This window comes from Lissotriton vulgaris, chromosome 7 (assembly GCF_964263255.1).
Source record: "Lissotriton vulgaris chromosome 7, aLisVul1.2, whole genome shotgun sequence".
NCBI classification, from domain to species: domain Eukaryota; kingdom Metazoa; phylum Chordata; class Amphibia; order Caudata; family Salamandridae; genus Lissotriton; species Lissotriton vulgaris.
Genome location: NC_141695.1, coordinates 1,716,129,667 through 1,716,143,304, shown reverse-complemented (window position 1 = coordinate 1,716,143,304; position 13,638 = coordinate 1,716,129,667).

Below are 13,638 nucleotides of genomic sequence, written 5' to 3'. Positions count from 1 at the left end.
AAATTATGGTGATTTGTTTTGCTTCCAACATTATGGTAATCATTTTCTCCATAAGACAAATTCCAGGAGAGTTACTGTGAATTACACGCAATGGGAACACTGCCCAGCTCCTTTAATTGGAAGCTCCAGTACATTTCTGAAAAGATACAAATATTTTACAGATTTCAATCAATCAAATCCTGAGTCCTTTTATTTCAGAATGACAGAAAAGTCCATGTCCAAAGTTAGACTTACCGATACAAAGTTGCTGTATTCGAAGTCCTTTCTAGACAGATTGGCTTTAGATGGCTACGAGTTCTGGAATGGAATAATTGACCTTAAATCGGTTTGGGGTACCAAGGATTGGCAGGTACAAGGCACTGAGGCTTTGCACCGTGCATGTCTCATCCCGAATCACATGCTGTTTCTAAATTCTACTGTTTCCCAAACAACATGCTTTGGATTGGCTACTTCTAAAAAATTAAATACACCAATTATCCCCGAATTAGAAGAATATTCAGGATGGGGTAATTTTTCAGATTTGTCTATTAATGAGATACAGTCTCTGTTACACAATTCGTCCTTTAACATATCCAGTTTGGATCCAAAAGGTTGGCTGTTGTGGCAAAAGAGTTCTGATTCTTGCCAACGTCGATTCCTGGGGTTGGCTGAAGGGTTCACTCAAGTAAGACCAGATCCCCGTTTTGAAACTGATTATACTGTCACCACTTACTCTGTGGGGAAACTGTGTCAGAATTGGTTGCAACATTCCACATTAGCTGCAGTTAAGCTACATCTATCTCAATTAACTGAAAATGTGGATTTAAACGATTTCATAAAAGGACCGGCTAAGGGTAGATCTAAACGGTGGATTTATGCTGTTTACAATGACATTTGGAAAGTGTCTCAAATTGAGGCTGCTAAGCGCCTAAGGGCAATTGACAAAGCAAATTTGGAAAAGGTACTTGCAGTGGTCGATAACAGTATTAACACGCTTTCTTCCCGAATTTACACGTTGAATAATATTGTTTCTTCTGTTGTTCACATTGTGCATGATGAAGTGTCCGTATTATATCATGGTCAAAATCAATTGCGTTCTGTTATGCAGTTTGCCTGGACACTACAGACTCTGAAGTCTGGTCAAGTGCCTTGGAGTTATATGAACGTCTCATCATTATTTGCCCCGTTTAATTTGACTGACAAGCAGCGCATGCTTTCCATGCGAGATGCATCATTTTCTATGTTACACATTGAGATGTTAGATTCTTTGCCTTTCTCTGTGGCTGAGGTTACTGCTGCTGCATGGCTTATACATGGTATTATTACCTTGCCTTTTGCTATGTATAAATTTACAAATTGTATGCGATATATTGCTATAGGGCGATATGAACCATTAGGAAGTGCTTTCCTCCATGAGACATGGTCCTTACCGTACACATATAGATGTCTTAAGGAGGGAAATGAAGTGAATCTGAATGGTGAGGAATGTACACAGTCGCCTGACCGCTCACTAATATGCAGACACATCCAGTTGCATGGTTCTTGTAATCAGGACAAGCCTAACTTAGCCTGTGTTTTGAAAGGCACGCCGGTTCCTGCAATAGTTCCCACATTCACTTTATTGTCAAACGGTAGTTATTTACTTTTGAATAACGAAATGTGTTGTGGGTTAATGGTCGGTATCGCCTATGTGGTTACTGTATCAGAACGCGTGGTGTGTTGCAAGAACGTATTATATCCACCCACGCATGGGAGTGCAGATGTTTCTATTTGGCCCCGAATACCAACCTTGGGAGCGAAGTTCAATGGTTTGAGCCGGATAAGAGCTCTATTGTCTCAGAAAGAGGTGGCCCTGAGTTCGGCCCGAGAAACTTATGTCCTTCACATAGCTAACACACGCACAGAGGTGCAGGCACTTTTAAATACTGATTTGCCGTTTCATTTCTGCGAGCTGGTTCATCAGATCTTCAATGCCTCCTCCACGACTGGCCTAGCACATTTTTTTTAATTGGTTAGCAGTGGTCTCGTGACTACGTTTGAAAAAGTATTTGGTATTATCCCTGCGGTTTTTCATTCTATATTCGCAAGCCTGTTTGGCGGATTCCCTGTTTTGCTGGCTTTGGCTGCAGGAGTTCTGGTGATATTTTGCTTTATAAAACATGGATGTCCATCCTGCACAAGGAAACGCTCAGCCCCTACTGATGCAGTTTCGCAAACGGATGCTTGAATACTATGGCTCCTTACCGCTTGCGACTTTAAGCACAGCGTTTGGATTATCGTTTCGATTTTCCTATTTCACATGTGTCCAGCCTGTGTTTCATTGCCTGAGCTGTGATTTCGACTGGGCCATTGATTTGTGTCTCTGCTTACCGACTTCTCCTGACGTCGATTTTGATCAGCTGATGAGCCCCGTAGTTGCTCACAAGTTGGTTTGTTCTGGCGAAAGGGTTATGGCTTTGGCAGCGATGCATGGACTAATGGGTCAGTGGGACATATTCGCAGCGGCGCATGACTTTCTGGCACATAGCGTTCTCGAGAACCCACTGAGTTGTCCTCTGATGTTACTAGAGGAGTCGGTGCTGGAGGAGCACGTATGTTCTTTCCCATTGCTTAATTGGATGGCTGAACTGTTTTCGGATGATGACAGTGATTTCATTTTGGAAGCTGTAGCTACCTATTTTGCATATTCATTCAACCCATGAGTGACTTTGAAGACTTTCATTATTATGGCACGTGACTTTTTAGTAATTCTGAATGGTGCCTTTTTTATTACGAACATTCGACTTTCATATGTTCTAGGCCTATGAACTGGGAGTAGGCATTAAGTTCGAATTTTTTATATTTTATTTTATTTTATTATATTTTTGGTGTGGCCACTATAGGCATTCATACATATTTTTGTTATTAAAAACTTAGATACATTTACATACATTTAGCTTGGCTCAATATTGTTGAACTCTGCTTTCATGTTTTGCCTCTCATTAAGTATTGGCTTATATTTTCTCCCTTTTTTAACCGTCCTCGGATCATTGGGGGGGTGTCATATGGTTACTACGTTTCTATATATTGTGTTAAGTTAGCATGAGCTTATTAAATTATTAAACGCCATATTTTCTTTCAGCTTCAGTTTGCACACGACACCTAATTGTTATGTTAGCTTTCAACCTAGACGAAAGATGTGATTTATTTGAGAATAATATGTTATTGCTCTGATATCAATTGTGCTTGGTACACTTGGTACAACTGTCTGCACACTGAGAACTGCACCCTCTAAGAATAACCTAACACAAGGTTGCTGAAGGCTTGATCCTCGCACCACATTAGACATAACACAAATAATGTTGCTGCCAACATTGGGCTCTACGCGGGTTTAAGATAGAGTTACAGGGAATGAATCAACACACTTGATGCTTCGCATGCAGAGAGCTGGTAGCTGTTGATGTGATCTACTCCTACTGAGAAATAGAGGTATGGGCCCGCCCTGCTAGAACCCAAACGAGACCTTCTTAAATATAATATAGTATGCTAAATAGGGTGCGCGAAATATAGGTGATACAGAATTCTATAGATTTTTGCATCATAACATGCTATCACCTTTTGCTTATTATGGATTAGTGACTATGCTGCTAACTCTGATCTTTATAATATGTATGTTGATATTATACAAGATACTGCGTTTGAGAACTTTGCATTGAAAAATAAACATTTCAAACTTGCACGTGTGTTCTTTGCCTCCCAGTTTCGGTTTGTAATGATTATATAACGAAAGAGTGTTCATGTGTTCCACGATACCTGAGGTACCCTAAGTTCATGTTCTGGATTGTCTAAATCATTGGTAAGTTATTACTCCCGATGAGACACTGTAGCTAGCTTGGTAAGGGGATTTCTGAAACAAAGGTGAGTTTTGGGTCACCCTAACTCACCCAGGTTCTAGATCTCTGTGCACAGTTCTGTGGGAGAACGGAAACCCTGCTACAAAACCAATGCCAGCGATATAATACCTCCCTCCTCTAAGATGCACAGAAAAGTAGTGAATACTCAGTCACCCACAGTAACAAGTTTTAAGTCTGCAAGAATTAGAGGATGACAGAGACCCAGCAGGAAGTCCGTGAGGGAAGATCAAAGAAACAGTGACATCAACCTGCCGGGAAGGACTGTGTCCCAAGAAACAACAGCATTAAGAATGGATCTCACCCGAGACTCGCCACAAAATCCAAGAGAGAAAGCAAAAGAAAGCTGCAGTCAACACCACCTGAACAAGAGCAGAAAAAGAGAAAGCTCAATGCAAATACACCAAAACCAACAATGAATCAAAGAGAAGCTTAAGAGAAGGCAAACAAACATTTATCGATGGTCTTGCCACAGAAGCCCAGGAAGCAGCAATCAATGGAATCATGAAGGAACTCGATTATATAACAAGGAAACTTGGAAGACAATCATGGGTAACGAAGGATACCAATGAAGATGGCATCAGACCAAGCAAGGAAGAAATACGGCAATCGAACATCTGAGAAAAGGGAAGTCAGCAGGACCTGACAACATTCCTGCGGAGGCACTGAAGGCAGACATAGTAACATCATTAGCCATGCTATACCCCATTTTTGGAAGGATCTGGGAAAAGGAAAATGTGCCATCAGACTGAAAGGAGGGATATCGCATCAGGATCCCCAAGAAAGGTGACCTGAGTAACTATGCAAACTACAGAGGAATAACTCTTATATCTACCCCAGGCACAGTGTTCAACAGAGTCATCCTGAACAGAATGAAGGAACAAGTTGTTGACGTTCAGTTGTGAGACCAGCATGCCGGCTTATGTAAAGATAGATCCTGCACAGTCCAGGTTGCCACACTGCGCATCATTATTGAGCTGACGATGGAATGGAACTCCCCCTCTATGTCAACTTCATCGACTATCAGAAGGCATTCGACAGCGTGGACAGAGAGATCCTTTGGAAACCCCTCCTCCACTACGGTGTGCCAGATAAACCTGTAAGAATCATCAGGACTCCTTATCCTCACTCCCTATAGAGAGAGACGAGCACCATTAGGGTACATCCAGTCGAAGTGCAATAGTTTTGTGGCTTTGGAACACCAGTGGGAAACAACCATACACGGACAGGTTACTGCCCAGAGCTTAATTTGTAAATTAAAAAAAAAAAAGTGCCAGGGCCCTGTCAGGAGATCGCTGCAGCTCGCACCACCCATAGCACCTGCCAACGATACCAATGACGGTACCTACACAACTACTAACCATCACACTGCTACAACTGAGGCAATTCGAACTGTTGGTGGCCCTCAAAGCTCAAAGAATGGTATGGGCGCCATGCATTAGTTCTTTTCAATTATTAAATAACTGTTGCACTACTCATCTTTAAATTACACAAACAGCTGGCAGCTGTCACAAGTGCCGGTGTTGACAATTAAGTGCTGGTGCTGAGCACCGGAAACCACCGGCTCAAATTAAGCAGTGCCATGGCCCTAAGAAAAAGTCTCGCATCTCTCTTCTCTTTGTGACATTTCTGCAAATGGGCACTGCTTTAAGGTGAAGTCCAGGCTATCATAGAATGTTATTTGAGGGGTTATTTTCAAGAATACAAGGCTACCAGAGGCGGGCGTAACTACTGTAATTTGCTGTAGCGTAATTACGCGTGATTACAACAAATTTAGGTGAATTACACAAGGAGCAAAGCCTGCATTTCTCACTATTTTCTTACCATAAAATGCACCCTCGCATCCAAAGTGAACCCAAGGATGCATTTTGCACTAAGAAAATAGCACTAAATGCAACAGGACCAGAACAGCAGCAGCCAACAGTCTCTCTCACTCTGTTCTTTTACTCTTGTGTAGGAATTTTTGCCCCAAATGAATCCAAAATTCAGTTAAAAGGTGTAATCACGTAGTTTTCAGTAATTTTGTATCATTGCAAAGCGCTTCAATGCCTCATCAGGGTTAGTAACCACTATATAAATACAATTTACAGTTACATTTACAAGAATAATTGAAATTACTTAAATTACTTTGAATGCTCCAGCATTATTAAAGTTTCTCCCAGGCCTAAAGTCTACACCGCCAGGTCAAAACACTGGAAACAGTAGGTAGGGGGTAGGCTCAAGTGGGGTGATAACATTACGAAAAGTTAATGCTGCGGCCATTCTTAGCAGAATGTACACAAGGAACAGGGATATAATGCTAAAACTCATATACTGTGCGCCTGATGACCACAGTGTGGAGAGAGTTTGCCTTAGTTTTGAAGGCTAAGCCACAGTGCCTGCTAGTACAGAACCGAGGTGAAAAGAATATAACACCTTTGCACGGCCTCCGTCTCTCCTCCGTTGTCTCTCTTCTTCTCTTCCAGACTTCACGAAGCAGGAAGCACACATGCTGCCCTAAGCCAATCACAACGCTGCTGTCACCAGCATGACAGCAGCATCGTGATTGGTCTGAGAGGCCTGGTTCGGTGCTCAGACAGGAAGTGGGAGGCTGTGCATGTTTCACCTTGAGTGTGCAATACAGCCAGGTGGAGAACATGCTAAGTGCACATGACTGCTTGGCCGGCCCAAGCCGGCCGGCCAGACCATCATGTGCACTTAAGTGCACATATTTCCTCCTCCCCCTGCTCTGACAGCTCAGCCCCGCCCTAACCTGGTTTGCACTGAAAAATAAAATTATAATTACATTGTGTTATTATAATTTTATTTGTTCTTTTTGCACTGCTGAAAAGCAGTGGGGCGACGCTCCTCCGCCTTAGCAGAGGAGCCGCCGCTGTGAATCCATTTGGAATTGGAGAACATTAAACTGTTGATGTGGTGGACTTAATGGGAAGAAAAGTTACACATGGGGGCTGATCAAAAGCCTCTCATCATGACTTTCTGATCGTAAACTGGAAGCCAAAAGAATGGTGGCAAACTGGCCATTCACATGGGCACTAATGCTTATTCCACATAACCTTTCTCCCGTCGCAATCATTGCCTTTTCACTGCCCACCCGGGTGTACCACACTGGGGCTCCAGTGCCTGGTCTTATATAGCTGATCATGCGTCTCTGAATTATTTAACATACTATGTGACCTCGCTTCTGTTACATGCCATATTTTACTTCCTTTCCTTTCCCCTTGACTCTCTTCACCCCTCTCTTTACCTCCCTCTCTCTACTTATCCAGGCAACTTCCCATGCACTTACTTCATTGTTTAGTCCTGATGATGATCCCGTAACCCTGTTGGGGATCGAAATGTTGTTGACACTTGCATCTTAAACTCTAAACTGTAATTATAATTGTGGAGTACAAGATGTATTTTCGATTGTGACGTTTGCGTATTTACATTTTCTCACCTTAAAAGTCACTTTTAAGTCACTTGCCTGTGGTAATGAAATCGGCTGATTTGCCTTTACCCTGTCACGTCAAGCTCACTCACCTTTTCATGTAATGTTTTGTTTTTTCAAATTTTTAATAAAATCCTAGAAATTGTCAATTGAGACTACAACAGACCCAATCTTGATTGTGAAACTGTAGTATTATACGGACTTACTTTGTAAGGAACCACTGTCTTTTCTTACAAACTACTACCCTTGGTTCCTTCTGACTAAAGGTTTCCTTGTGCCTTTTTAGGTCTCTGCCTGGCGTAAGCAGCGCATGCGCTGCTCTCACCATACGAGGCTATTTGGAATCGATACGATTCCAAAAGCCTCGTCCTAGCTCGCCTTCAGTTGTGATTTTTGCGCATTGTTTCGCGTCACAAATTATGCCAAAGACAGTGCAATGATTGCACTGAAGGCATGCCACTCACTTGTTGCCACCCTGTCCCCTTTGATCCACGCCAAGCGGGATTGGATCTCTTACCGTGGCGGGAGACAGTGTCTCCTAATTAGCCGCTATGCACGCACTTTTTTGTTATCATTCTCTGCCTTTGTTAAAGGCAGCCGCGTGTTTATTTTTGCATCGTGCTTTCACTTAAAGTGAAAGCGCGATGCAATTATAAACAAGCAGCTGCCTTTGCCAAAGCCGAGAGCTTGTTTTATTTAACTTGCTTCACGGTGATTGCTCACCTCCCCCTCCTGCCCCCTCGCTCCTTCCTCCAGGTTTTCCTCCGTCTGGTAAACTGCACATGTATTTTGCATTAGGCCGGGCGCTCCCTCGTGCTGCAGAGCTTTGTCATTTAAAAAAAAATCTAAAAATTATGGGATGCAGAGTCGGGGCCAGTAAAAGACGCGGTTCCAGCATAAATTATGACAAAGTGAACAATGTTGTTCACCCTCACAGAATAGATTTCCTTCACGTTCAATGCTTGCCTTTGTCTCTCTGAGACACTTTATTCGGCAAAAGCTAGATAGTCTTCAATAGGTTGTGAGGTGTATTTAGACGCGGGCACCTTACTGGGGAGAGCCATCAAGGCCGAAGGGCTGCCAGAGCTGCACGTGCACAGGGGACGGGGCGCAGCCTAGCTGTGCGAATCAGGCCACCCTTGATAAGGTTGTCTGCGTCTGCAATAGAACAGACAATCTAAAAAAGACGGAATGGAATGGAATGTCACCCAGATCAATCAGTGCTGAAGACGGATTGGTGAGATTTGCCATCCAGGTCATATTTGGCTGTCACAGCTGAAATTCGCCTTCCTAGTTAGGCCTTCAACAATACTGAGAATCACATTTGCAACATTGGGGGACATAGCAGGCTTATGCACAATTTCCTGTTTTCGCTCTAAATATATTCATGTTTATACCAATGAACTTGAGTCTCATCCATACTTACACGCACTGCCCCAGAGTATACGAACCCCGCCTGAAACAGCTTTGTGCACCCACATGAGTACATATGGGTCTTTTTATCATTTTTCTTCAGATTAATGTTTTTCCACCACTGGGTACCCCATGACAAAGGCCAGGCATTACAGAGCCCCTCTAGTTAATTGACTACGGACCCAAGATCGCAGTGAGTGCATGGCCCTAATGCGCTATCCTCCGTAGTGCCAGGGGGTGGGTGGCACGGAGCCGATCAGCAACCGGCACGGGAAGATTCACAGGTGGTCCTGTCTTCACTCCGATCTACTCTACTGTCTCCCAGCCCTCGACCCCTACACCTCTTCGTTTTCTCAGACCCCCCTCCCCTTTCAAGAGACCACCCTTTGTAACGCATGAAAGCAGTATAGTGCCATGTGGGTGTAGTAGGGTATCCTCTCTCACACCCCTTAAAGATTTGGGGCGGGCCTCTGTAATGCAATTCACCCTGTGGTCTACTACTCTCTACTATTCTCTACTACTCACTTCACTCTATACTACACACTCTCTACTACACACTCTACTGCACACTCTACTACACTCTCTACTACACACTCTCTACTACTCACTTTCTACTACTCTCTACTACTCACTCTCTACTACACACTCTACTACACTACTACTCTCTACTACTCACTTTCTGCTACTCTCTACAACTCACTCTCTACTACTCTACTACACACTCTCTACTACTATCTACTGCACACTCTATATGACTCACTCTCTACTACACACTCTCTACTACACACTCTACTACTCACTCTCTACTACACACTCTACTAAACACTCTCTATTACACACTTTACTACACTACTACTCTCTTTAACTCACTTTCTACTACTCTCTACTGTTCACTCTCCTACTCTACTACACACTCTCTACTACACACTCTCTACTACTCACTCTCTACTACTCCACTATACACTCTACTACTCCCTACCACACACTCTCTACTACACACTCTACTACACACTACTACTCTCTACTACTCACTCTCTACTACACCTTCTCTACTACTCACTCTACTACACTACTACTCTTTTTAACTCACTTTCTACTACTCTCTACTGTTCACTCTCTACTACACACTCTCTACTACTCACTCTACTACACACTCTACTACACACTCTCTATTACTCACTCTCTACTACTCACTCTCTGCTACTCTACTACACACTCTCTACTAGACACTACTACACACACTCTACTACATACTACTACTCTCTACTACTCACTCTCTACTACACACTCTCTACTACACACTCTACTACACTACTACTCTCTATTACTCACTCTCTACTACACACTCTCTACTACACACTCTGTACTACACACTTTACTACACTACTACTCTTTACTACTCACTCTCTACTACACACTCTCTACTACACACTCTCTACTACACACTCTACGACACTACTACTCTCTATTACTCACTCTCTACTACACACTCTCGACTACTCACTCTCTACTACTCTACTACTCTCTACTACTCTACTACACTCTCTACTACACTCTCTACTACACACTCTCTACTACACACTCACTACTACACACTCACTAATATACTACACACTACTGCTCGCTACTATTCTCTACTACTCACTTTCTACTACACACTCTCTACTACACACTCTACTACACACTCTACTACTAGTTCTAGTTTCAATCTTTATTTCGATCAATTAGACCATCAAAGATATACAAATAATCACAATCATTGGTTAAGAATTAGGCATAGTAATGTAAAAATAGTCCATCAGCAATAAGTTGAGCAAGAAGAGTGAAATAAAATAAAATGTAATAAAATTGTTATGGGCCCAGCTCCGTTTTCAAGATGCGGGTGCGAATAAACCACATGGCTGTGAGGTATTTCGCCAGTGCAAAGACAGTTGGAGGTGAAACATCAGTTTTTAGAATTCGGTACATGGGGGAGAACTGTCTGCAACCAAAGTTTCTGATAAGGGGGACAAGCCAGTATTTTCTGATGACTTGGTAGGCCTTGCAAAATAGAACCACATGTAAGCCACTTTCCACAGCGAGAGCACATGCCGGGCATTGCTTTGTAGTTGGTGGCGTTGTCCAGGAGCTGGTAAAAGACCTAAGGGGCAATGTGCCGTATCTCCACTGGAGAAATAGCTTCCTGGTCAACACAGGGGTCATCCCATCCAGAACCTTCTCCAGGCAGTAGGAGTCTTTGCTTTGGATGAATAGAGTCGTCAATGGACCCTCACGCTTGCTGTCCAGAGCAATAGTAAGTTTTATGTCATAATAAGCCTTCGACAGAACTTTGCATGGTATCCTGGCAGATGCGTTAGCTGGGTCAGTCCATAATTCGGGGAACCCTAAGCTCTCACACGATGATTTTATGTATTTTAGCCAAGGAATCTGCATGGCTTTTGGTTGGGTTAGAAACTCCTTGAGCTCAGACCTGTAGTTGATAAGTTCTTCGCTACTCCATAGCTTTCGCCAAAATGTTAAAGGTTTAAGACCCAGTTCCTCTATGATTGGTCTAAGTCCTAGGTCTAGCCTCAGGGGGAGCAGCGGCGTGCTTGATGGAAGTGCAACCAATTGTCTGATGAATTTATTTTCAGTTGTCATCAAGCTTAGGGCTGAAGTGTGACCCCAGAGTTCAGCCCCGTAGGTTACAGCACCCCGGGCCTGGGCTTTGTAGATCTGGATGACTGGGCCCAGTGGACGATGTGTTGATTTAGTCATCATCCTAGTTATACCTCCCGCGATCTGCACCAGTTTCAAGTTGGCCTTGGTCTGATGTGCCCCCCATGTCATGTTCTCATTTAAGGTTACACCTAGATATTCAAATGTAGAAACCCTCTCTAGTCGTGATGAGCCAAGCAATGGATTTGGACGTGTCTTCGGGGTGGGATTTAGGATCATAAATTTAGTTTTTATAGCATTGATCTCTAAGCCCCTCTCCATACAGAATACCAGGAAAGAGTCAAGAATTTGCTGAATCCCCATTGGGGTTTTGGACAGCAGCAGGGTGTCGTCCGCAAACATGTTGCGGGCACCCTGCTGCCATTCAATTTGGGGGCATGGGTGTGTTCAATCCCATTCAGGTGGGCGATTACCCCGTTGACAAAAAGGCAGAACAGGGTTGGTGCGAGCACACAGCCCTGTCTCACCCCTCTGTCAACGGGGAATCTATCTGTTAATTCGCCATTTTTTCCACACCTGACACATGCAAAGTTGTTCCGATGCATTCTCTGTAAAATTTCAAGGAAATCAGGTGGAACCCCCATCTCAGCAAGCACACTCCAAAACTTCATTCTAGGCACCAAGTCGAAGGCAGCTCGCAAGTCCACGAAAACCGTGTACAAGCTGCCCCCCTCGAATAGCGCCGTCCTCCAATAGATGAGGTGTAGGCAGAAAATCTGATCTATTGTGGACACCCCCTTTCTAAATCCTGCCTGGTAAGGACTGAGAGTGTCAGTTTCTTCCAACCAGGCCGAAGGCGATCCAACACAAGCCTGCCAAAAAGCTTCTGGGGCACGTCTATTAAGCTGATGGGCCTGTAGTTGGCTCGGAGCAGAGGCGAGCCCTTCTTAAATATAGGAACCACCTCTGCCCCCAGCCAAGTACTAGGAATCTCCATGCCCAACAGGACAGCATTAAATATTGTGGCAAGATAGGGGGCCCAAACATCAGGCTCCTGTTTAAACAGGTCACCTGGGAGACAGTCCAATCCGGGGGCCTTGCCAGATGCCAGTCCCGCAATGGCTGCTCGCACCTCCTTTAATGTAAACAAGTCGCCTCTACAGTGGATGGGCGCACTTGGGAGTGGATTACAAGTGTCCCCAACATCCGAGGTGTAGAGCGACTGAAAGTGCGCCTGCCACACCCCTGCTGCAATATTTGGTTCAATTGCTGAAAGTAAGTGCCCAGAGCCCTAATTAACAATTCGCCAAAACTTGCGATAATCCCTGGTAGCTAGGGAACTAGAGAGTTCCTCCCACTGGCCCTCCTCCCATTCAATCTCGGCCTGGGCGACCAGTTTCTTATATGCCTGCCTACTAGCCTGTATCTACCCTCTGCCTTTGCCCTCCTTAATACATGAGAGGAGTTCTCCCTTTGCCTTGCGGCATGCGGCGTTGTACCATGAGGACTTGCAATGTGGTCCCCCCCTTTTGCATTGGGCTTTGGTAAAGAGATCATCTGCCATGGTCCTAATAAGATCCTCGTGAGCCAGATATATCAGTTTGTGGGTGTCCTCATTGCAGGTTTCATCAATTAAGACACCCACCTTTTCCATGATTGGAATTATTCCAGCATAGAGCTTTGAGATCTTCTCTCGGCTGGCAACTAGTTTTTCCCACCTAATTCTCCTTCTGTTGTTTTCAAGGAGAAGCTCAGGTTTGGTCGCCGCCATGCTTTGATCACTGACCTCCATACCAGGGTGGACAAAATCTAGTTCTAGAGCATTGTGGTCGCTGTCAGCTCTTTCTGGTGGCAGAAAAAGTCAATAATATGCGGCCATTCAGAGAGTTGTACAAGGACGTAGTCCAAGCGGGACTCCCATCCCACTCTATTGTAGGTGTGTCTGCTCAGTATATCTGATTTGATACACCCATTGCAGGCTCTAACTCCGTGTTTAAGAGTTAGGGCAGTAATCTGTAAGGCTAGAGGTGTCCAAGCTCTGGGAGGAGGTGCCACCAAGGGGGGAACCGCCCACCTTCCATCCTCTTCCATGGAAAAACCATCCAAGAGGCCTGGTAGGGGCTCAAAATGTGAATTCAAGTCCCCACCAACCAAAAATGGAGTGCCCCTCGGAATTTCACTGAGGTAATCCGATAATTCCTCAATGGTGGGTGATTCACGTGTAATGTTGACCGGCCTTGAATAAACATTTATCACGGCAAGTCTGGC